The sequence below is a fragment of the Rhipicephalus microplus genome, chromosome 2, assembly GCF_043290135.1.
Source record: "Rhipicephalus microplus isolate Deutch F79 chromosome 2, USDA_Rmic, whole genome shotgun sequence".
In the NCBI taxonomy this organism is placed as follows: domain Eukaryota; kingdom Metazoa; phylum Arthropoda; class Arachnida; order Ixodida; family Ixodidae; genus Rhipicephalus; species Rhipicephalus microplus.
Window position 1 is genome coordinate 133,256,683 of NC_134701.1, and position 21,446 is coordinate 133,278,128.

General features: G+C 48.0%; 23 non-coding genes across 23 annotated transcripts; all 23 read right to left on the reverse strand.

Moving 5' to 3' along the window:
- Nucleotides 1-2,715: 2,715 nt before the first annotated feature.
- Nucleotides 2,716-2,834, reverse strand: TRNAL-CAA (transfer RNA leucine (anticodon CAA)). Its single transcript has 2 exons — nt 2,797-2,834; nt 2,716-2,761 (listed from the first exon to the last, which is right to left on the reverse strand). It is a non-coding gene; the product is annotated as a tRNA-Leu (tRNA).
- A 63-nt stretch (nt 2,835-2,897) lies between these two features.
- On the reverse strand, nt 2,898-3,016 carry TRNAL-UAA (transfer RNA leucine (anticodon UAA)). Its single transcript has 2 exons — nt 2,979-3,016; nt 2,898-2,943 (listed from the first exon to the last, which is right to left on the reverse strand). It is a non-coding gene; the product is annotated as a tRNA-Leu (tRNA).
- Nucleotides 3,017-3,982: 966 nt separating this feature from the next.
- TRNAL-CAA (transfer RNA leucine (anticodon CAA)) lies at nt 3,983-4,101 on the reverse strand. Its single transcript has 2 exons — nt 4,064-4,101; nt 3,983-4,028 (listed from the first exon to the last, which is right to left on the reverse strand). It is a non-coding gene; the product is annotated as a tRNA-Leu (tRNA).
- Nucleotides 4,102-4,349: 248 nt separating this feature from the next.
- On the reverse strand, nt 4,350-4,468 carry TRNAL-CAA (transfer RNA leucine (anticodon CAA)). The gene is made up of 2 exons: nt 4,431-4,468; nt 4,350-4,395 (listed from the first exon to the last, which is right to left on the reverse strand). It is a non-coding gene; the product is annotated as a tRNA-Leu (tRNA).
- Nucleotides 4,469-4,531: 63 nt separating this feature from the next.
- Nucleotides 4,532-4,650, reverse strand: TRNAL-CAA (transfer RNA leucine (anticodon CAA)). Its single transcript has 2 exons — nt 4,613-4,650; nt 4,532-4,577 (listed from the first exon to the last, which is right to left on the reverse strand). It is a non-coding gene; the product is annotated as a tRNA-Leu (tRNA).
- Nucleotides 4,651-4,900: 250 nt separating this feature from the next.
- On the reverse strand, nt 4,901-5,019 carry TRNAL-CAA (transfer RNA leucine (anticodon CAA)). The gene is made up of 2 exons: nt 4,982-5,019; nt 4,901-4,946 (listed from the first exon to the last, which is right to left on the reverse strand). It is a non-coding gene; the product is annotated as a tRNA-Leu (tRNA).
- A 1,693-nt stretch (nt 5,020-6,712) lies between these two features.
- TRNAL-CAA (transfer RNA leucine (anticodon CAA)) lies at nt 6,713-6,831 on the reverse strand. The gene is made up of 2 exons: nt 6,794-6,831; nt 6,713-6,758 (listed from the first exon to the last, which is right to left on the reverse strand). It is a non-coding gene; the product is annotated as a tRNA-Leu (tRNA).
- A 246-nt stretch (nt 6,832-7,077) lies between these two features.
- TRNAL-UAA (transfer RNA leucine (anticodon UAA)) lies at nt 7,078-7,196 on the reverse strand. Its single transcript has 2 exons — nt 7,159-7,196; nt 7,078-7,123 (listed from the first exon to the last, which is right to left on the reverse strand). It is a non-coding gene; the product is annotated as a tRNA-Leu (tRNA).
- A 795-nt stretch (nt 7,197-7,991) lies between these two features.
- TRNAL-UAA (transfer RNA leucine (anticodon UAA)) lies at nt 7,992-8,110 on the reverse strand. The gene is made up of 2 exons: nt 8,073-8,110; nt 7,992-8,037 (listed from the first exon to the last, which is right to left on the reverse strand). It is a non-coding gene; the product is annotated as a tRNA-Leu (tRNA).
- A 1,160-nt stretch (nt 8,111-9,270) lies between these two features.
- On the reverse strand, nt 9,271-9,389 carry TRNAL-CAA (transfer RNA leucine (anticodon CAA)). The gene is made up of 2 exons: nt 9,352-9,389; nt 9,271-9,316 (listed from the first exon to the last, which is right to left on the reverse strand). It is a non-coding gene; the product is annotated as a tRNA-Leu (tRNA).
- Nucleotides 9,390-10,184: 795 nt separating this feature from the next.
- TRNAL-CAA (transfer RNA leucine (anticodon CAA)) lies at nt 10,185-10,303 on the reverse strand. Its single transcript has 2 exons — nt 10,266-10,303; nt 10,185-10,230 (listed from the first exon to the last, which is right to left on the reverse strand). It is a non-coding gene; the product is annotated as a tRNA-Leu (tRNA).
- Nucleotides 10,304-11,099: 796 nt separating this feature from the next.
- On the reverse strand, nt 11,100-11,218 carry TRNAL-CAA (transfer RNA leucine (anticodon CAA)). Its single transcript has 2 exons — nt 11,181-11,218; nt 11,100-11,145 (listed from the first exon to the last, which is right to left on the reverse strand). It is a non-coding gene; the product is annotated as a tRNA-Leu (tRNA).
- A 1,338-nt stretch (nt 11,219-12,556) lies between these two features.
- Nucleotides 12,557-12,675, reverse strand: TRNAL-CAA (transfer RNA leucine (anticodon CAA)). Its single transcript has 2 exons — nt 12,638-12,675; nt 12,557-12,602 (listed from the first exon to the last, which is right to left on the reverse strand). It is a non-coding gene; the product is annotated as a tRNA-Leu (tRNA).
- Nucleotides 12,676-12,738: 63 nt separating this feature from the next.
- TRNAL-CAA (transfer RNA leucine (anticodon CAA)) lies at nt 12,739-12,857 on the reverse strand. The gene is made up of 2 exons: nt 12,820-12,857; nt 12,739-12,784 (listed from the first exon to the last, which is right to left on the reverse strand). It is a non-coding gene; the product is annotated as a tRNA-Leu (tRNA).
- A 250-nt stretch (nt 12,858-13,107) lies between these two features.
- TRNAL-CAA (transfer RNA leucine (anticodon CAA)) lies at nt 13,108-13,226 on the reverse strand. Its single transcript has 2 exons — nt 13,189-13,226; nt 13,108-13,153 (listed from the first exon to the last, which is right to left on the reverse strand). It is a non-coding gene; the product is annotated as a tRNA-Leu (tRNA).
- A 1,714-nt stretch (nt 13,227-14,940) lies between these two features.
- Nucleotides 14,941-15,059, reverse strand: TRNAL-CAA (transfer RNA leucine (anticodon CAA)). The gene is made up of 2 exons: nt 15,022-15,059; nt 14,941-14,986 (listed from the first exon to the last, which is right to left on the reverse strand). It is a non-coding gene; the product is annotated as a tRNA-Leu (tRNA).
- Nucleotides 15,060-16,579: 1,520 nt separating this feature from the next.
- TRNAL-CAA (transfer RNA leucine (anticodon CAA)) lies at nt 16,580-16,698 on the reverse strand. The gene is made up of 2 exons: nt 16,661-16,698; nt 16,580-16,620 (listed from the first exon to the last, which is right to left on the reverse strand). It is a non-coding gene; the product is annotated as a tRNA-Leu (tRNA).
- A 248-nt stretch (nt 16,699-16,946) lies between these two features.
- Nucleotides 16,947-17,065, reverse strand: TRNAL-CAA (transfer RNA leucine (anticodon CAA)). Its single transcript has 2 exons — nt 17,028-17,065; nt 16,947-16,992 (listed from the first exon to the last, which is right to left on the reverse strand). It is a non-coding gene; the product is annotated as a tRNA-Leu (tRNA).
- A 246-nt stretch (nt 17,066-17,311) lies between these two features.
- Nucleotides 17,312-17,430, reverse strand: TRNAL-UAA (transfer RNA leucine (anticodon UAA)). Its single transcript has 2 exons — nt 17,393-17,430; nt 17,312-17,357 (listed from the first exon to the last, which is right to left on the reverse strand). It is a non-coding gene; the product is annotated as a tRNA-Leu (tRNA).
- A 799-nt stretch (nt 17,431-18,229) lies between these two features.
- Nucleotides 18,230-18,348, reverse strand: TRNAL-UAA (transfer RNA leucine (anticodon UAA)). Its single transcript has 2 exons — nt 18,311-18,348; nt 18,230-18,275 (listed from the first exon to the last, which is right to left on the reverse strand). It is a non-coding gene; the product is annotated as a tRNA-Leu (tRNA).
- A 1,161-nt stretch (nt 18,349-19,509) lies between these two features.
- Nucleotides 19,510-19,628, reverse strand: TRNAL-CAA (transfer RNA leucine (anticodon CAA)). The gene is made up of 2 exons: nt 19,591-19,628; nt 19,510-19,555 (listed from the first exon to the last, which is right to left on the reverse strand). It is a non-coding gene; the product is annotated as a tRNA-Leu (tRNA).
- A 431-nt stretch (nt 19,629-20,059) lies between these two features.
- TRNAL-CAA (transfer RNA leucine (anticodon CAA)) lies at nt 20,060-20,178 on the reverse strand. Its single transcript has 2 exons — nt 20,141-20,178; nt 20,060-20,105 (listed from the first exon to the last, which is right to left on the reverse strand). It is a non-coding gene; the product is annotated as a tRNA-Leu (tRNA).
- Nucleotides 20,179-20,975: 797 nt separating this feature from the next.
- Nucleotides 20,976-21,094, reverse strand: TRNAL-CAA (transfer RNA leucine (anticodon CAA)). Its single transcript has 2 exons — nt 21,057-21,094; nt 20,976-21,021 (listed from the first exon to the last, which is right to left on the reverse strand). It is a non-coding gene; the product is annotated as a tRNA-Leu (tRNA).
- Nucleotides 21,095-21,446: the final 352 nt, after the last annotated feature.

The window sequence follows — 21,446 nt, forward strand, 5'->3', positions numbered from 1 at the left end:
TCTATGTGCGTACTATAGACGATTTGTGAGAAATTTTTCAAAGATCGCAGAACCCTTAACGAGACTTACGAAAGAAGATGTGCCTTTCCAGTGGCAAAACGAGCAACAAAGCGCCTTCAACGAATTGAGAAAGAGGTTAGAAAACCCCCCGATTCTTTCTCACTTTGATGAGACAGCCGACACGGAAATACACACAGATGCCAGTAACATCGGCCTTGGATGCGTTCTAATACAGTGGCAGAAAGGTGAAGAAAAAGTGATAGCTTATGCCAGTCGGACTCTAACAAAAGCAGAGACAAACTATTCGGCCACGGAAAAAGAATGCCTTGCCGTCATCTGGGCCATCAGTAAATTTCGGCCGTACCTATATGGTAGACCATTCAAGGCAGTCAGCGATCACCATGCGCTTTGCTGGCTGGCGAACATAAAGGAACCATCCGGACGACTAGCAAGGTGGAGCCTCAGACTGCAAGAATACGATATAACCGTGGTATACCGATCTGGCAAAAAACATACCGATGCCGACTGTTTGTCACGGGCTCCTACAGACACACCACCATCAGAAGAAGACGACTTTCCGTTCGTAGGAATTGTCGAGACCACTCAAATAGCCGAACTCCAACGTACAGACAAAGAATTACTCCCGCTTATCGAACACCTGCAAGGAATTGACGTACAAGTACCCCGTATATTTTCTCGAAGCCTCGCATCGTTCTGCCTCCGAGGAAACGTTCTCTACAAGAGAAACTTCAAGCCCAACCGCGAAAAGTTCCTGCTTGTCGTTCCAGCAACTATGCGACAAGAAATACTTCGAGCGTGTCACGATGAGCCCACATCTGGACATTTGGGTGTGACGCGAACGCTTGCAAGGATCAGTCTCCATTATTATTGGCCCAAGCTACTAGCTTCAGTGCAACACTACGTCAAAACATGCCGCGAGTGCCAAAGACGAAAAACACCAAGTTCTAAACCAGCGGGCCTTCTACAACCTATAGATCCACCGAAAGCGCCTTTCCGCCAAGTTGGAATGGACCTCCTTGGACCCTTCCCGACATCTTTACTCGGCAAGAAATGGATCGTTGTGGCCACTGATTATTTAACTAGATACGCCGAAACAGACTCTTTGGAACGAGGAACGGCAGCAGAAGTGGCCCAATTCTTCGTACACAAAATAGTCCTGCGACATGGCGCTCCAACGGTTGTAATCACCGATCGCGGAACGGCTTTCACGGCGCAACTTTTGAAGTGCCTGCTCAACATGACTCACACTGTTCATAGGAAAACCACTGCATATCATCCTCAATGCAATGGCCTGACCGAACGCCTTAACAGAACTCTAGCGGACATGATATCCATGTATGTGGATGTCGAGCACAAAAAGTGGGACGAAATTTTACCATACGTCACTTTCGCCTACAATACGGCTGTGCAAGAGACCACCAAAATCACCCCATTTGAACTAGTTTACGGTCGTGCTGTTACCACAACACTGGATGCTATGTTACCAATAGACCAAGATGACTACCCCCCCGATCTTGACGACTTTCTACAAAGAGCGGAAGAAGCCCGCCAGTTAGCAAGATACCGAATACGCCACCAACACCGCATCGATGCCGACCGCTACAACCGAGGAAGACTTGACACGCGATATGACGTTGGCGACAAAGTGTGGATATGGACTCCAGTACGACGACGAGGCCTCTCCGAAAAACTCATTTCCCGGTATTTTGGCCCCTACGAGATCGTACAGCGACACAATGACCTCGTCTACGAAGTCAAGCCTGCAGGCCACCTGCATTCGAGGCGACGCAATCCCACGGAGCGTGTACACATTGTACGGATGAAACCGTACTACGACCGATTCCAAACCTAGCCACCCCAATCCCTTGACGTACTGCAACCTCATTTTTACAAACTTGTACACACAAAAAAAAAAAAAAAAAAAAATACTGAACAGCCTCATCGCAAGCATCGGGGCGATGCCGCTTGAGAGGGGGGATAATGCCACGAGGAATTGCTAAGGCGCAGTACAACGCAGACGTTGTTAAAAGAGGAACGCTGACGGCATCGCTACGACTCATGAAGCCCGCCGGAAGGCACGAGCCGGCCCAGCCTGTGCACGAGCTGCTACCGAGCAGCGGCAAAGAAAAGAGGAGAAGAAGAGGACGACGAGCGTTCGCTGCTTTCTCCCAGCTACTGTGTAGTTCTTTTGGCTTTGGGCACAAGTTCGCCCCTATTAAACCTTGTAAATAGGACGTCCCGTTTGTGAGGTTGTTATATCCGTTACAATATTTCATCCCAGCAAAAGGAGACACGGACTTTGTGCTGGTAGTAAATTAAAAAAAATTGACAGAAGTGAGATTCGAACCCATGCACACATACGTGGACCAGAGGCCTCGTTCAACTCGCATCACCGGGCAAGGTTTCCCTTCAGTCTGGTGCCTTACACCACTCGGCCATTCTGATAGGATATGTCAGCCCCAGCAAAAGGAGATGCTGACTTTGTTCTGTTAGTGAAGTAAAAAAAAGTTTGTCAGAAGAGGGGTTCGAACCCACGCACACATACGTGGACCAGAAGCCTCGTTCAACTCGTGTCACTGGGCAAGGTTTCCCTTGAGTCTGGCGCCTTAGACCACTCGGCCATTCTGATACGATATATCAGCCCCAGCAAAAGATGACACTGACTTTATGCTCGTAGTAAAGTAAAAAAAAGTTTGTCTGAAGTAGGATTTGAACCCACGCCCACACACCTAGTCCAGAAGCCTCATTCAACCCGTATCACTGAGCAAGGTTTCTCTTGAGTCTGGCGCCTTAGACCACTCGGCCATTCGGACACGACATACCAACCCAGCAAAAGGAGACACTGACATTGTTCTGTTAGTAAAGTAAAAAAAGTTTGTCAGAAGTGGGATTCGAACCCACGCCCACATACGTGGACCAGAAGCCTCGTTCAACCCGTATCACTGGGCAAGGTTTCCTTTAAGTCTGGCGCCTTGGACCACTCGGCCATTCTGACACGATAGTTCAGCCCAGCAAAAGGAGACACTGACTTTTTTCTGGTAGTAGATTAAAAAATTTTGTCAGAGGTGGGATTCGAACTCACGCACACATAGGTGGACCAGAAGCCTCGTTCAACTCGAATGACTGGGCAAGGTTTCCCTTGAGTCTAGCACCTTCGACATCTCGGCCATTCTGACACAATATTTCAGCCCAGCAAAAGGAGACACTGACTTTGTGCTGGCAGTAAATTTAAAAAAATTGACAGAAGTGAGATTCGAACCCACGCACACATGGACCAGAAGCCTCGTTCAACTCGCATCACCGGGCAAGGTTTCCCTTCAGTGTGGAGCCTTAGACCACTCGGCCATTCTGACACAATTGTTCTGCCCAGCAAAAGGAGACACTGACTTTGTTCTGGTAGTAAAGTAAAAAAAAGTTTGTCAGAATAGGATTCGAACCCACGCCCACATACGTGGACCAGATGCCTCGTTCAACCCGTATCACTGGGCAAGGTTTCGCTTGAGTCTGGAGCCTTAGACCACTCGACCATTCTGACACGATATTTCAGCCCCAGCAAAAGAAGACACTGACTTTGTGCTGGTAGTAAAGTAAAAAAAGAACTTCTCAGAAGAGGGATTTTAACCCACGCCCACATACGTAGACCAGAAGCCCCGTTCAACCCGTATCACTGGGCAAGGTTTCCCTTGAGTCTGGTGCCTTAGACCACTCGACCATTCTGACACGGTATTTCAGCCCCAGCAAAAAAACACTGACTTTATGCTGGTAGTAAAGTAAAAAAAGATTGTCAGAAGTGGGATTCGAACCACGTCCACATACGTGGACCAAAGGCCTCGTTCAACCCGTATCACTGGGCAAGGTTTCCCTTAAGTCTGGCGCCTTCGACCACTCGGCCATTCTGACACAATATTTCGGCCCAGCAAAAGAAGACGCTGACTCTGTGCTGGTAGTAAAGTAAAAAAATTGACAGAAGTGGGATTCGAACCCACGCACACATACGTGTACCAGAAGCCTCGTTCAACTCGTATCACTGGGCAAGGTTTCCCTTGAGTCTGGAGCCTTAGACCACTCGACCATTCTGACACGATATTTCAGTTCCAGCAAAAAAAAACACTGACTTTATGCTGGTAGTAAAGTAAAAAAAAGATTGTCAGAAGTGGGATTCGAACCCACGTCCACATACGTGGACCAAAGGCCTCGTTTAACCCGTATCACCGGGCAATGTTTCCCTTAAGTCTGGTGCCTTAGACAACTCGGCCGTTCTGACACGATATATAAGCTGAAGCAAAGGAAGACACTGACTTTGTTCTGGTAGTAAAGTAAAAAACGTTTGTCAGAAGTGGGATTCGCACCCACGCACACATACGTGGACCAGAAGCCTCGTTTATCTCGTATGACTGGGCACGGTTTCCCTTGAGTCTGGCGCCTTGGACCACTCGGCCATTCTGACACGATGTTTCAGCCCAGCAAAAGGAGACACTGACTTTCTTCTGGTAGTAGATTAAAAAAATTTTGTCAGAAGTGGGATTCGAACCCACGCACACATACGTGGACCAGAAGCCTCGTTCGACCCGTATCACTGGGCAAGGTTTTCCTTGAGTCTGGAGCCTTAGACCACTCGACCATTCTGACACGATATTTCAGCCCCAGCAAAAGGAGACACTGACTTTGTTCTGTTAGTGAAGTAAAAAAAAAGTTTGTTGGAAGAGAGATTCGAACCCACGCCCACATACGTAGACCAGAAGCCTCGTTCAACCCCTATCACTGGGCAAGGATTCCCATGAGTCTGGCGCCTTAGACCACTCGGCCATTCTGACACGACATAGCTGCCCCAGCAAAAGAAGACACTGACTTCGTGCTGGTAGTAAAGTAAAAAAAAGTTTGTCAGAAGTGGAATTTGAACCCACGCCCACATACGTGGACCAGAAGCCTCGTTCAACCCGTATCACTGGGCAAGGTTTCCCTTGAGTCTGGCGCCCTAGACCACTCGGCCATTCTGACACGATATTCCAGCCCCAGCAAAAGGAGACACTGACTTTGTTCTGTTAGTGAAGTAAAAAAAAGTTTGTTGGAAGAGAGATTCGAACCCACGCCCACATACGTAGACCAGAAGCCTCGTTCAACCCCTATCACTGGGCAAGGATTCCCTTGAGACTGGCGCCTTAGACCACTCGGCCATTCTGACACGACATAGCTGCCCCAGCAAAAGAAGACACTGACTTCGTGCTGGTAGTAAAGTAAAAAAAGAGCTTCTCAGAAGTGGGATTTCAACCCACGCCCACATACGTAGGCCAGAGGCCTCGTTCAACCCGTATCACTGGGCAAGGTTTCCCTTAAGTCTGGCGCCTTGGACCACTCGGCCATTCTGACACGATATTTCAGCCCAGCAAAAGGAGACACTGACTTTGTTCTGGTAGTAGATTTAAAAATTTTGTCAGAAGTGGGATTCGAACTCACGCACACATAGGTGGACCAGAAGCCTCGTTCAACTGGAATGACTGGGCAAGGTTTCCCCTGAGTCTAGCACCTTCGACCACTCGGCCATTCGGACACAAATTTCAGCCCAGCAAAAGGAGACACTGACTTTGTGCTGGTAGTAAATTAAAAAAAATTGACAGAAGTGGGATTCGAACCCACGCACACACACATGCACCAGAAGCCTCATTCAACTCGTATCACTGTCTGGCGCCTTAGACCACTCGGCCATTCTGATACGATATATCAGCCCCACCAAAAGATGGCACTGACTTTATGCTCGTAGTAAAGTAAAATAAGAGTTTGTCTGAAGTGGGATTTGAACCCACGCCCACACACCTAGACCAGAAGCCTCGTTCAACCCGTATCACTGAGCAAGGTTTCTCATGAGTCTGGCGCCTTAGACCACTCGGCCATTCGGACACGACATATCAACCCAGCAAAAGGAGACACTGACATTGTTCTGTTAGTAAAGTAAAAAAAAGTTTGTCAGAAGTTGGATTTGAACCCATGCCCACATACGTGGACCTGAAGCCTCGTTCAACCCGTATCACTGGGCAAGGTTTCCCTTGAGTCTGGCGCCTTTGACCACTCGGCCATTCTGACACGATATATCAGCCCCAGCAAAAGAAGACACTGACATCGTGCTGGTAGTAAAGTAAAAAAAGTTTGTCAGAAGTGGGATTCGAACCAACGCACACATACGTGGACCAGAAGCCTCGTTACACTCGTATCACTGGGCAAGGTTTACCTTAAGTCTGGCGCCTTCGACCACACGGCCATTCTGACACAATATTTCAGCCCAGCAAAAGGAGACACTGACTTTGTTCTGGTAGTAAAGTAAAAAAAGTTTGTCAGATTAGGATTCGAACCCACGCCCACATACGTGGACCAGAAGCCTCGTTCAACCCGTATCACTGGGCAAGGTTTTCCTTCAGTCTGGAGCCTTAGACCACTCGACCATTCTGACACGATATTTCAGCCCCAGCAAAAGGAGACACTGACTTTGTTCTGTTAGTGAAGTAAAAAAAAGTTTGTTGGAAGAGAGATTCGAACCCACGCCCACATACGTAGACCAGAAGCCTCGTTCAACCCCTATCACTGGGCAAGGATTCCCTTGAGTCTGGCGCCTTAGACCACTCGGCCATTCTGACACGACATAGCTGCCCCAGCAAAAGAAGACACTGTCTTCGTGCTGATAGTAAAGTAAAAAAAAGTTTGTCAGAAGTGGGATTCGAACCCACGCCCACATACGTGGACCAGAAGCCTCGTTCAACCCGTATCACTGGGCAAGGTTTCCCTTGAGTCTGGCGCCTTAGACCACTCGGCCATTCAGACACGACATATCAACCCAGCAAAAGGAGACACTGACATTGTTCTGTTAGTAAAGTAAAAAAAGTTTGTCAGAAGTTGGATTCGAACCCACGCCCACATACGTGGACAGGAAGCCTTGTTCAACCCGTATCACTGGGCAAGGTTTCCCTTGAGTCTGGCGCCTTAGACAACTCGGTTATTCTGACACGATATATCAGCCCCAGCAAAAGAAGACACTGACTTCGTGCTGGTAGTAAAGTAAAAAAAGTTTGTCAGAAGTGGGATTCGAACCCACGCACACATACGTGGACCAGAAGCCTCGTTACACTCGTATCACTGGGCAAGGTTTACCTTAAGTCTGGCGCCTTCGACCACTTGGCCATTCTGACACAATATTTCAGCCCAGCAAAAGGAGACACTGACTTTGTTCTGGTAGTAAAGTAAAAAAAGTTTGTCAGATTAGGATTCGAACCCACGCCCACATACGTGGACCAGAAGCCTCGTTCAACCCGTATCACTGGGCAAGGTTTCCCTTAAGTCTGGAGCCTTAGACCACTCGACCATTCTGACACGATATTTTAGCCCCAGCAAAAGGAGACACTGACTTTGCGCTGGTAGTAAAGTAAAAAAAAGAGTTTGTCTGAAATGGGATTTCAGCTCACGCCCACACACCTGGACCAGAACCATCGTTCAACCCGTATCACTGAGCAAAGTTTCCCTTAAGTCTGGCGCCTTCGACCACTCGGCCATTCTGATACGATATGTCAGCCTCACCAAAGAAGACGCTGACTTTGTGCTGGTAGTAATGTAAAAAAAATTGACGGAAGTGAGATTCGAACCCATGTCCACATACGTGGACCAAAGGCCTCGTTCAACCCGTATCACTGGGAAATATTTCCCTTGAATCTGGAGCCTTAGACCACTCGACCATCTTGACATGATATTTCAGCAACAGCAAAAGAAGACACTGACTTTGTGCTGGTAGTAAAGTAAAAAAAGACCTTCTCAGAAGGGGGATTTCAGCCCACGCCCACATACGTAGACGAGAAGCCTCATTCAACTCGTATCACTGGGCAAGGTTTCCCTTAAGTGTGGCGCCTTGGACCACTCGGCCATTCTGACACGATATTTCAGCCCAGCAACAGGAGACACTGACTTTCTTCTGGTAGTAGAATAAAAAATTTTGTCAGAAGTGGGATTCGAACCCACGCCCACATACGTGGACCAGAAGCCTCGTTCAAACCGTATCACTGGGCAAGGTTTCCCTTAAGTTTGGCGCCTTCGACCACTCGGCCTTTCTGACACGATATTTCTGCCCAGCAAAAGGAGACACTGACTTTGTTCTGGTAGTAAAGTAAAAAAAATTGTCAGAAGTGGGATTCGAACCCACGCACACATACGTGGACCTGAAGCCTCGTTCAACTCGTATCACTGGGCAAGGTTTCCCTTGAGTCTGGCGCCTTAGACCACGCGGCCATTCTGATACGATATGTCAGCCCAAGCAAAAGAAGACGCTGACTCTGTGCTGGTAGTAAAGTTAAAAAAATTGACAGAAGTGGGATTCAAACCCACGCACACATACGTGTACCAGAAGCCTCGTTCAACTCGTATCACTGGGCAAGGTTTCCCTTGAGTCTGGCGCCTTAGACAACTCGGCCATTCTGATATGATATATCAGCCCCAGCAAAAGATGACACTGACTTTATGTTCGTAGTAAAGTAAAAAAAAGAGTTTGTCTGAAATGGGATTTGAACCCACGCCCACACACCTGGACCAGAATCCTCGTTCAACCCGTATCACTGAGCAAGGTTTCCCTTAAATCTGGCGCCTTCGACCACTCGGCCATTCTGATACGATATGTCAGCCTCACCAAAGAAGATGCTGACTCTGTGCTGGTAGTAAAGTAAAAAATTTGACGAAAGTGAGATTCGAACCCACGTCCACATACGTGGACCAAAGGCCTCGTTTAACCCGTATCAACGGGCAATGTATCCCTTAAGTCTGGTGCCTCAGACAACTCGGCCGTTCTGACATGATACATAAGCTGCAGGAAAAGAAGACACTGACTTTGTTCTGGTAGTAAAGTAAAAAAAAGTTTGTCAGAAGTAGGATTCGCACCCACGCACACATACGTGGACCAGAAGCCTCATTCAACCCGTATCACTGGGCAAGGTTTCCCTTAAGTCTGGCGCCTTCGACCACTCGGCCATTCTGCCACGATATTTTAGTCCTAACCAAAGGAGACACTGGCTTTGTTCTTGTACTAAAATAAAAAAAGTTTGTCCGAAGTGAGATTCGAACCCACGCACACATACGTGGAACAGAAGCCTCGTTCAACTCGCATCACCGGGCAAGGTTTCCTTTCAGTCTGGCACCTTGGACCACTCGGCCATTCTGACACGACATAGCTGCCCCAGCAAAAGAAGACACTGACTTCGTGCTGGTAGTAAAGTAAAAAAAGTTTGTCAGAAGTGGGATTCGAACCCACGCCCACATACGTGGACCAGAAGCCTCGTTCAACTCGTATCACTGGGCAAGGTTTCCCTTGAGTCTGGCGCCTTAGACCACTCGGCCATTCTGACACGATATTTCAGCCCCAGCAAAAGGAGACACTGACTTTGTTCTGTTAGTGAAGTAAAAAAAAGTTTGTTGGAAGAGAGATTCGAACCCACGCCCACATACGTAGACCAGAAGCCTCGTTCAACCCCTATCACTGGGCAAGGATTCCCTTGAGTCTGGCGCCTTAGACCACTCGGCCATTCTGACACGACATAGCTGCCCCAGCAAAAGAAGACACTGACTTCGTGCTGGTAGTAAAGTAAAAAAAGCTTCTCAGAAGTGGGATTTCAACCCACGCCCACATACGTAGACCAGAGGCCTCGTTCAACCCGTATCACTGGGCAAGCTTTCCCTTAAGTCTGGTGCCTTGGACCACTCGGCCATTCTGACACGATATTTCAGCCCAGCAAAAGGAGACACTGACTTTGTTCTGGTAGTAGATTTAAAAATTTTGTCAGAAGTGGGATTCGAACTCACGCACACATAGGTGGACCAGAAGCCTCGTTCAACTGGAATGACTGGGCAAGGTTTCCCCTGAGTCTAGCACCTTCGACCACTCGGCCATTCGGACACAATATTTCAGCCCAGCAAAAGGAGACACTGACTTTGTGCTGGTAGTAAATTAAAAAAAATTGACAGAAGTGGCATTCGAACCCACGCACACACACATGCACCAGAAGCCTCATTCAACTCGTATCACTGGGCAAGGTTTCCCTTGAGTCTGGCGCCTTAGACCACTCGGCCATTCTGATACGATATATCAGCCCCAGCAAAAGATGCCACTGACTTTATGCTCGTAGTAAAGTAAAATAAGAGTTTGTCTGAAGTGGGATTTGAACCCACGCCCACACACCTAGACCAGAAGCCTCGTTCAACCCGTATCACTGAGCAAGGTTTCTCTTGAGTCTGGCGCCTTAGACCACTCGGCCATTCGGACACGACATATCAACCCAGCAAAAGGAGACACTGACATTGTTCTGTTAGTAAAGTAAAAAAAAGTTTGTCAGAAGTTGGATTCGAACCCATGCCCACATACGTGGATCTGAAGCCTCGTTCAACCCGTATCACTGGGCAAGGTTACCCTTGAGTCTGGCGCCTTTGACCACTCGGCCATTCTGACACGATATATCGGCCCCAGCAAAAGAAGACACTGACATCGTGCTGGTAGTAAAGTAAAAAAAGTTTGTCAGAAGTGGGATTCGAACCCACGCACACATACGTGGACCAGAAGCCTCGTTACACTCGTATCACTGGGCAAGGTTTACCTTAAGTCTGGCGCCTTCGACCACACGGTCATTCTGACACAATATTTCAGCCCAGCAAAAGGAGACACTGACTTTGTTCTGGTAGTAAAGTAAAAAAAAGTTTGTGAGATTAGGATTCGAACCCACGCCCACATACGTGGACCAGAAGCCTCGTTCAAGCCGTATCACTGGGCAAGGTTTTCCTTCAGTCTGGAGCCTTAGACCACTCGACCATTCTGACACGATATTTCAGCCCCAGCAAAAGGAGACACTGACTTTGTTCTGTTAGTGAAGTAAAAAAAATTTGTTGGAAGAGAGATTCGAACCCACGCCCACATACGTAGACCAGAAGCCTCGTTCAACCCCTATCACTGGGCAAGGATTCCCTTGAGTCTGGCGCCTTAGACCACTCGGCCATTCTGACACGACAGAGCTGCCCCAGCAAAAGAAGACACTGACTTCGTGCTGGTAGTAAAGTAAAAAAAAGTTTGTCAGAAGTGGGATTCGAACCCACGCCCACATACGTGGACCAGAAGCCTCGTTCAACCCGTATCACTAGGCAAGGTTTCCCTTGAGTCTGGCGCCTTAGACCACTCGGCCATTCTGACACGATATTTTAGCCCCAGCAAAAGGAGACACTGACTTTGTGCTGGTAGTAAAGTAAAAAAAAGAGCTTCTCAGAAGTGGGATTTCAACCCACGCCCACATACGTAGACCAGAGGCCTCGTTCAACCCGTATCACTGGGCAAGGTTTCCCTTAAGTCTGGCGCCTTGGACCACTCGGCCATTCTGACACGATATTTCAGCCCAGCAAAAGGAGACACTGACTTTGTTCTGGTAGTAGATTTAAAAATTTTGTCAGAAGTGGGATTCGAACTCACGCACACATGGACCAGAAGCCTCGTTCAACTCGCATCACCGGGCAAGGTTTCCCTTCAGTGTGGAGCCTTAGACCACACGGCCATTCTGACACAATTTTTCTGCCCAGCAAAAGGAGACACTGACTTTGTTCTGGTAGTAAAGTAAAAAAAAGTTTGTCAGAATATGATTCGAACCCACGCCCACATACGTGGACCAGATGCCTCGTTCAACCCGTATCACTGGGCAAGGTTTCGCTTGAGTCTGGAGCCTTAGACCACTCGACCATTCTGACACGATATTTCAGCCCCAGCAAAAGAAGACACTGACTTTGTGCTGGTAGTAAAGTAAAAAAAGAACTTCTCAGAAGAGGGATTTTAACCCACGCCCACATACGTAGACCAGAAGCCCCGTTCAACCCGTATCACTGGGCAAGGTTTCCCTTGAGTCTGGTGCCTTAGACCACTCGACCATTCTGACACGGTATTTCAGCCCCAGCAAAAAAACACTGACTTTATGCTGGTAGTAAAGTAAAAAAAAGATTGTCAGAAGTGGGATTCGAACCACGTCCACATACGTGGACCAAAGGCCTCGTTCAACCCGTATCACTGGGCAAGGTTTCCCTTAAGTCTGGCGCCTTCGACCACTCGGCCATTCTGACACAATATTTCGGCCCAGCAAAAGAAGACGCTGACTCTGTGCTGGTAGTAAAGTAAAAAAATTGACAGAAGTATGATTCGAACCCACGCACACATACGTGTACCAGAAGCCTCGTTCAACTCGTATCACTGGGCAAGGTTTCCCTTGAGTCTGGAGCCTTAGACCACTCGACCATTCTGACACGATATTTCAGTTCCAGCAAAAAAAACACTGACTTTATGCTGGTAGTAAAGTAAAAAAAAGATTGTCAGAAGTGGGATTCGAACCCACGTCCACATACGTGGACCAAAGGCCTCGTTTAACCCGTATCACCGGGCAATGTTTCCCTTAAGTGTGGTGCCTTAGACAACTCGGCCGTTCTGACACGATATGTAAGCTGAAGCAAAGGAAGACACTGACTTTGTTCTGGTAGTAAAGTAAAAAACGTTTGTCAGAAGTGGGATTCGCACCCACGCACACATACGTGGACCAGAAGCCTCGTTTATCTCGTATGACTGGGCACGGTTTCCCTTGAGTCTGGCGCCTTGGACCACTCGGCCATTCTGACACGATGTTTCAGCCCAGCAAAAGGAGACACTGACTTTCTTCTGGTAGTAGATTAAAAAAATTTTGTCAGAAGTGGGATTCGAACCCACGCACACATACGTGGACCAGAAGCCTCGTTCAACCCGTATCACTGGGCAAGGTTTTCCTTGAGTCTGGAGCCTTAGACCACTCGACCATTCTGACACGATATTTCAGCCCCAGCAAAAGGAGACACTGACTTTGTTCTGTTAGTGAAGTAAAAAAAAAGTTTGTTGGAAGAGAGATTCGAACCCACGCCCACATACGTAGACCAGAAGCCTCGTTCAACCCCTATCACTGGGCAAGGATTCCCTTGAGTCTGGCGCCTTAGACCACTCGGCCATTCTGACACGACATAGCTGCCCCAGCAAAAGAAGACACTGACTTCGTGCTGGTAGTAAAGTAAAAAAAAGTTTGTCAGAAGTGGGATTCGAACCCACGCCCACATACGTGGACCAGAAGCCTCGTTCAACCCGTATCACTGGGCAAGGTTTCCCTTGAGTCTGGCGCCCTAGACCACTCGGCCATTCTGACACGATATTTCAGCCCCAGCAAAAGGAGACACTGACTTTGTTCTGTTAGTGAAGTAAAAAAAAAGTTTGTTGGAAGAGAGATTCGAACCCACGCCCACATACGTAGACCAGAAGCCTCGTTCAACCCCTATCACTGGGAAAGGATTCCCTTGAGTCTGGCGCCTTAGACCACTCGGCCATTCTGACACGACATAGCTGCCCCAGCAAAAGAAGACACAGACTTCGTGCTGGTAGTAAAGTAAAAAAAGAGCTTCTCAGAAGTGGGATTTCAACCCACGCCCACATACGTAGGCCAGAGGCCTCGTTCAACCCGTATCACTGGGCAAGGTTTCCCTTAAGTCTGGCGCCTTGGACCACTCGGCCATTCTGACACGATATTTCAGCCCAGCAAAAGGAGACACTGACTTTGTTCTGGTAGTAGATTTAAAAATTTTGTCAGAAGTGAGATTCGAACTCACGCACACATAGGTGGACCAGAAGCCTCGTTCAACTGGAATGACTGGGCAAGGTTTCCCCTGAGTCTAGCACCTTCGACCACTCGGCCATTCGGACACAAATTTCAGCCCAGCAAAAGGAGACACTGACTTTGTGCTGGTAGTAAATTAAAAAAATATTGACAGAAGTGGGATTCGAACCCATGCACACACACATGCACCAGAAGCCTCATTCAACTCGTATCACTGGGCAAGGTTTCCCTTGAGTCTGGCGCCTTAGACCACTCGGCCATTCTGATACGATATATCAGCCCCACCAAAAGATGGCACTGACTTTATGCTCGTAGTAAAGTAAAATAAGAGTTTGTCTGAAGTGGGATTTGAACCCACGCCCACACACCTAGACCAGAAGCCTCGTTCAACCCGTATCACTGAGCAAGGTTTCTCATGAGTCTGGCGCCTTAGACCACTCGGCCATTCGGACACGACGTATCAACCCAGCAAAAGGAGACACTGACATTGTTCTGTTAGTAAAGTAAAAAAAAGTTTGTCAGAAGTTGGATTTGAACCCATGCCCACATACGGGGACCTGAAGCCTCGTTCAACCCGTATCACTGGGCAAGGTTTCCCTTGAGTCTGGCGCCTTTGACCACTCGGCCATTCTGACACGATATATCAGCCCCAGCAAAAGAAGACACTGACATCGTGCTGGTAGTAAAGTAAAAAAAGTTTGTCAGAAGTGGGATTCGAACCCACGCACACATACGTGGACCGGAAGCCTCGTTACACTCGTATCACTGGGCAAGGTTTACCTTAAGTCTGGCGCCTTCGACCACACGGCCATTCTGACACAATATTTCAGCCCAGCAAAAGGAGACACTGACTTTGTTCTGGTAGTGAAGTAAAAAAAAGTTTGTCAGATTAGGATTCGAACCCACGCCCACATACGTGGACCAGAAGCCTCGTTCAACCCGTATCACTGGGCAAGGTTTTCCTTCAGTCTGGAGCCTTAGACCACTCGACCATTCTGACACGATATTTCAGCCCCAGCAAAAGGAGACACTGACTTTGTTCTGTTAGTGAAGTAAAAAAAAGTTTGTTGGAAGAGAGATTCGAACCCACGCCCACATACGTAGACCAGAAGCCTCGTTCAACCCCTATCACTGGGCAAGGATTCCCTTGAGTCTGGCGCCTTAGACCACTCGGCCATTCTGACACGACATAGCTGCCCCAGCAAAAGAAGACACTGACTTCGTGCTGGTAGTAAAGTAAAAAAAAGTTTGTCTGAAGTGGGATTCGAACCCACGCCCACATACGTGGACCAGAAGCCTCGTTCAACCCGTATCACTGGGCAAGGTTTCCCTTGAGTCTGGCGCCTTAGACCACTCGGCCATTCTGACACGATATTTTAGCCCCAGCAAAAGGAGACACTGACTTTGTGCTGGTAGTAAAGTAAAAAAAAAGAGCTTCTCAGAAGTGGGATTTCAACCCGCGCCCACATACGTAGACCAGAGGCCTCGTTCAACCCGTATCACTGGGCAAGGTTTCCCTTAAGTCTGGCGCCTTGGACCACTCGGCCATTCTGACACGATATTTCAGCCCAGCAAAAGGAGACACTGACTTTGTTCTGGTAGTAGATTTAAAAATTTTGTCAGAAGTGGGATTCGAACTCACGCACACATAGGTGGACCAGAAGCCTCGTTCAACTCGAATGACTGGGCAAGGTTTCCCTTGAGTCTAGCACCTTCGACCACTCGGCCATTCTGACACAATATTTCAGCCCAGCAAAAGGAGACACTGACTTTGTGCTGGTAGTAAATTAAAAAAAATTGATAGAAGTGGGATTCGAACCCAAGCACACATGGACCAGAAGCCTCGTTCAACTCGCATCACCGGGCAAGGTTTCCCTTCAGTCTGGCGCCTTAGACCACACGGCCATTCTGACACAACTTTTCTGCCCAGCAAAAGGAGACACTGACTTTGTTCTGGTAGTAAAGTGAAAAAAAGTTTGTCAGAGTAGGATTCGAACCCACGCCCACATACGTGGACCAGAAGCCTCGTTCAACCCGTATCACTGGGCAAGGGTTCCCTTGAGTCTGGAGCCTTAGACCACTCGACCATTCTGACACGATATTTCAGCCCCAGCAAAAAAACACTGACTTTATGCTGGTAGTAAAGTAAAAAAAGTTTGTCAGAAGTGGGATTCGAACCCACGACCACATACGTGGACCAAAGGCCTCGTTTAACCCGTATCACCGGGCAATGTTTCCCTTAAGTCTGGTGCCTTAGACAACACGGCCGTTCTGACACGATGTATAAGCTGAAGCAAAGGAAGACACTGACTTTGTTCTGGTAGTAAATTAAAAAAAGTTTGTCAGAAATGGGATTCGCACCCACGCACACATACGTGGAGCAGAAGCCTCGTTTATCTCGTATGACTGGGCAAGGTTTCCCTTGAGTCTAGCACCTTCGACCACTCGGTCATTCTGACACAATATTTCAGCCCAGCAAATGGAGACACTGACTTTGTGCTGGTAGTAAATAAAAAAAATTGACAGAAGTGAGATTCGAACCCACGCACACATATGTGGACCAGAAACCTCGTTCAACTCGCATCACCGGGCAAGGTTTCCCTTCAGTCTGGCGCCTTACACCACTCGGCCGTTCTGACCCGATATGTCAGCCCCAGCAAAAGGAGACGCTGACTTTGTTCTGTTAGTGAAGTAAAAAAAGTTTGTCAGAAGAGGGATTCGAACCCACGCACACACACGTGCACCAGAAGCCTCATTCAACTCGTATCACTGGGTAAGGTTTCCCTTGAGTCTGGCGCCTTAGACCACTCGGTCATTCTGATACGATATATCAGCCCCAGCAAAAAATGGCACTGACTTTATGCTCGTAGTAAAGTAAAATAAGAGTTTGTCTGAAGTGGGATTTGAACCCACGCCCACACACCTAGACGAGAAGCCTCGTTCAACCCGTATCACTGAGCAAGGTTTCTCTTGAGTCTGGCGCCTTAGACCACTCGGCCATTCGGACACGACATATCAACCCAGCAAAAGGAGACACTGACATTGTTCTGTTAGTAAAGTAAAAAAAAGTTTGTTGGAAGAGAGATTCGAACCCACGCCCACATACGTAGACCAGAAGCCTCGTTCAACCCCTATCACTGGGCAAGGATTCCCTTGAGTCTGGCGCCTTAGACCACTCGGCCATTCTGACACGACAGAGCTGCCCCAGCAAAAGAAGACACTGACTTCGTGCTGGTAGTAAAGTAAAAAAGAGTTTGTCTGAAGTGGGATTTGAACCCACGCCCACACACCTAGACCAGAAGCCTCGTTCAACCCGTATCACTGAGCAAGGTTTCTCTTGAGTCTGGCGCCTTAGACCACTCGGCCATTCAGACATGACATATCAACCCAGCAAAAGGAGACACTGACATTGTTCAGTTAGTAAAGTAAAAAAAGTTTGTCAGAAGTTGGATTCGAACCCACGCCCACATACGTGGACAGGAAGCCTTGTTCAACCCGTATCACTGGGCAAGGTTTCCCTTGAGTCTGGCGCCTTAGACAACTCGGTTATTCTGACACGATATATCAGCCCCAGCAAAAGAAGACACTGACTTCGTGCTGGTAGTAAAGTAAAAAAAGTTTGTCAGAAGTGGGATTCGAACCCACGCACACATACGTGGACCAGAAGCCTCGTTACACTCGTATCACTGGGCAAGGTTTACCTTAAGTCTGGCGCCTTCGACCACTTGGCCATTCTGACACAATATTTCAGCCCAGCAAAAGGAGACACTGACTTTGTTCTGGTAGTAAAGTAAAAAAAAAGTTTGTCAGATTAGGATTCGAACCCACGCCCACATACGTGGACCAGAAGCCTCGTTCAACCCGTATCACTGGGCAAGGTTTCCCTTAAGTCTGGAGCCTTAGACCACTCGACCATTCTGACACGATATTTCAGCCCCAGCAAAAGGAGACACTGACTTTGCGCTGGTAGTAAAGTAAAAAAAAGAGTTTGTCTGAAATGGGATTTCAGCTCACGCCCACACACCTGGACCAGAACCATCGTTCAACCCGTATCACTGAGCAAGGTTTCCCTTAAGTCTGGCGCCTTCGACCACTCGGCCATTCTGATACGATATGTCAGCCTCACCAAAGAAGACGCTGAATTTGTGCTGGTAGTAATGTAAAAAAAAATTGACGGAAGTGAGATTCGAACCCACGTCCACATACGTGGACCAAAGGCCTCGTTCAACCCGTATCACTGGGCAATATTTCCCTTGAATCTGGAGCCTTAGACCACTCGACCATTTTGACATGATATTTCAGCAACAGCAAAAGAAGACACTGACTTTGTGCTGGTAGTAAAGTAAAAAAAAGACCTTCTCAGAAGGGGGATTTCAGCCCACGCCCACATACGTAGACGAGAAGCCTCGTTCAACTCGTATCACTGGGCAAGGTTTCCCTTAAGTGTGGCGCCTTGGACCACTCGGCCATTCTGACACGATATTTCAGCCCAGCAAAAGGAGACACTGACTTTCTTCTGGTAGTAGATTAAAAAATTTTGTCAGAAGTGGGATTCGAACCCACGCCCGCATACGTGGACCAGATGCCTCGTTCAAACCGTATCACTGGGCAAGGTTTCCCTTAAGTTTGGCGCCTTCGACCACTCGGCCTTTCTGACACGATATTTCTGCCCAGCAAAAGGAGACACTGACTTTGTTCTGGTAGTAAAGTAAAAAAAATTGTCAGAAGTGGGATTCGAACCCACGCACACATACGTGGACCTGAAGCCTCGTTCAACTCGTATCACTGGGCAAGGTTTCCCTTGAGTCTGGCGCCTTAGACCACGCGGCCATTCTGATACGATATGTCAGCCCAAGCAAAAGAAGACGCTGACTCTGTGCTGGTAGTAAAGTTAAAAAAATTGACAGAAGTGGGATTCAAACCCACGCACACATACGTGTACCAGAAGCCTCGTTCAACTCGTATCACTGGGCAAGGTTTCCCTTGAGTCTGGCACCTTAGACAACTCGGCCATTCTGATACGATATATCAGCCCCAGCAAAAGATGACACTGACTTTATGTTCGTAGTAAAGTAAAAAAAAGAGTTTGTCTGAAATGGGATTTGAACCCACGCCCACACACCTGGACCAGAATCCTCGTTCTACCCGTATCACTGAGCAAGGTTTCCCTTAAATCTGGCGCCTTCGACCACTCGGCCATTCTGATACGATATGTCAGCCTCACCAAAGAAGACGCTTACTCTGTGCTGGTAGTAAAGTAAAAATTTTGACGAAAGTGAGATTCGAACCCACGTCCACATACGTGGACCAAAGGCCTCGTTTAACCCGTATCAACGGGCAATGTATCCCTTAAGTCTGGTGCCTTAGACAACTCGGCCGTTCTGACATGATATATAAGCTGCAGGAAAAGAAGACACTGACTTTGTTCTGGTAGTAAAGTAAAAAAAAGTTTGTCAGAAGTAGGATTCGCACCCACGCACACATACGTGGACCAGAAGCCTCATTCAACCCGTATCACTGGGCAAGGTTTCCCTTAAGTCTGGCGCCTTCGACCACTCGGCCATTCTGCCACGATATTTTAGTCCTAACCAAAGGAGACACTGGCTTTGTTCTTGTACTAAAATAAAAAAAGTTTGTCCGAAGTGAGATTCGAACCCACGCACACATACGTGGAACAGAAGCCTCGTTCAACTCGCATCACCGGGCAAGGTTTCCTTTCAGTCTGGCGCCTTGGACCACTCGGCCATTCTGATACGATATGTCAGCCCCAGCAAAAGGAGACACTGATTTTGTTTCGTTAGTGAAGTAAGAAAAAGTTTGTCGGAAGAGGGATTCGAACCCACGCCCACATACGTGGACCAGAAGCCTCGTTCAACCCCTATCACTGGACATGGTTTCTCTTGAGTCTGGCGCCTTAGACCACTCGACCATTCTGACACGATATTTCAGCCCCAGCAAAAGGAGACACTGACTTTGTTCTGTTAGTGAAGTAAAAAAAAAGTTTGTTGAAGAGAGATTCGAACCCACGCCCACATACGTAGACCAGAGGCCTCGTTCAACCCGTATCACTGGGCAAGGTTTCCCCTGAGTCTAGCACCTTCGACCACTCGGCCATTCGGACACAATATTTCAGCCCAGCAAAAGGAGACACTGACTTTGTGCTGGTAGTAAATTAAAAAAAATTGACAGAAGTGGGATTCGAACCCACGCACACACACATGCACCAGAAGCCTCATTCAACTCGTATCACTGGGCAAGGTTTCCCTTGAGTCTGGCGCTTTAGACCACTCGGCCATTCTGATACGATATATCAGCCCCAGCAAAAGATGGCACTGACTTTATGCTCGTAGTAAAGTAAAATAAGAGTTTGTCTGAAGTGGGATTTGAACCCACGCCCACACACCTAGACCAGAAGCCTCGTTCAACCCGTATCACTGAGCAAGGTTTCTCTTGAGTCTGGCGCCTTAGACCACTCGGCCATTCGGACACGACATATCAACCCAGCAAAAGGAGACACTGACATTGTTCTGTTAGTAAAGTAAAAAAAAGTTTGTCAGAAGTTGGATTCGAACCCATGCCCACATACGTGGATCTGAAGCCTCGTTCAACCCGTATCACTGGGCAAGCTTTCCCTTGAGTCTGGCGCCTTTGACCACTCGGCCATTCTGACACGATATATCAGCCCCAGCAAAAGAAGACACTGACATCGTGCTGGTAGTAAAGTAAAAAAAGTTTGTCAGAAGTGGGATTCGAACCCACGCACACATACGTGGACCAGAAGCCTCGTTACACTCGTATCACTGGGCAAGGTTTACCTTAAGTCTGGCGCCTTCGACCACACGGTCATTCTGACACAATATTTCAGCCCAGCAAAAGGAGACACTGACTTTGTTCTGGTAGTAAAGTAAAAAAAGTTTGTGAGATTAGGATTCGAACCCACGCCCACATACGTGGACCAGAAGCCTCGTTCAACCCGTATCACTGGGCAAGGTTTTCCTTCAGTCTGGAGCCTTAGACCACTCGACCATTCTGACACGATATTTCAGCCCCAGCAAAAGGAGACACTGACTTTGTTCTGTTAGTGAAGTAAAAAAAAAGTTTGTTGGAAGAGAGATTCGAACCCACGCCCACATACGTAGACCAGAAGCCTCGTTCAACCCCTATCACTGGGCAAGGATTCCCTTGAGTCTGGCGCCTTAGACCACTCGGCCATTCTGACACGACAGAGCTGCCCCAGCAAAAGAAGACACTGCCTTCGTGCTGGTAGTAAAGTAAAAAAAAGTTTGTCAGAAGTGGGATTCGAACCCACGCCCACATACGTGGACCAGAAGCCTCGTTCAACCCGTATCACTAGGCAAGGTTTCCCTTGAGTCTGGCGCCTTAGACCACTCGGCCATTCTGACACGATATTTTAGCCCCAGCAAAAGGAGACACTGACTTTGTGCTGGTAGTAAAGTAAAAAAAAGAGGTTCTCAGAAGTGGGATTTCAACCCACGCCCACATACGTAGACCAAAGGCCTCGTTCAACCCGTATCACTGGGCAAGGTTTCCCCTAAGTCTGGCGCCTTGGACCACTCGGCCATTCTGACAGAATATTTCAGCCCAGCAAAAGGAGACACTGACTTTGTTCTGGTAGTAGATTTAAAAATTTTGTCAGAAGTGGGATTCGAACTCACGCACACATAGGTGGACCAGAAGCCTCGTTCAACTCGAATGACTGGGCAAGGTTTCCCTTGAGTCTAGCACCTTCGACCA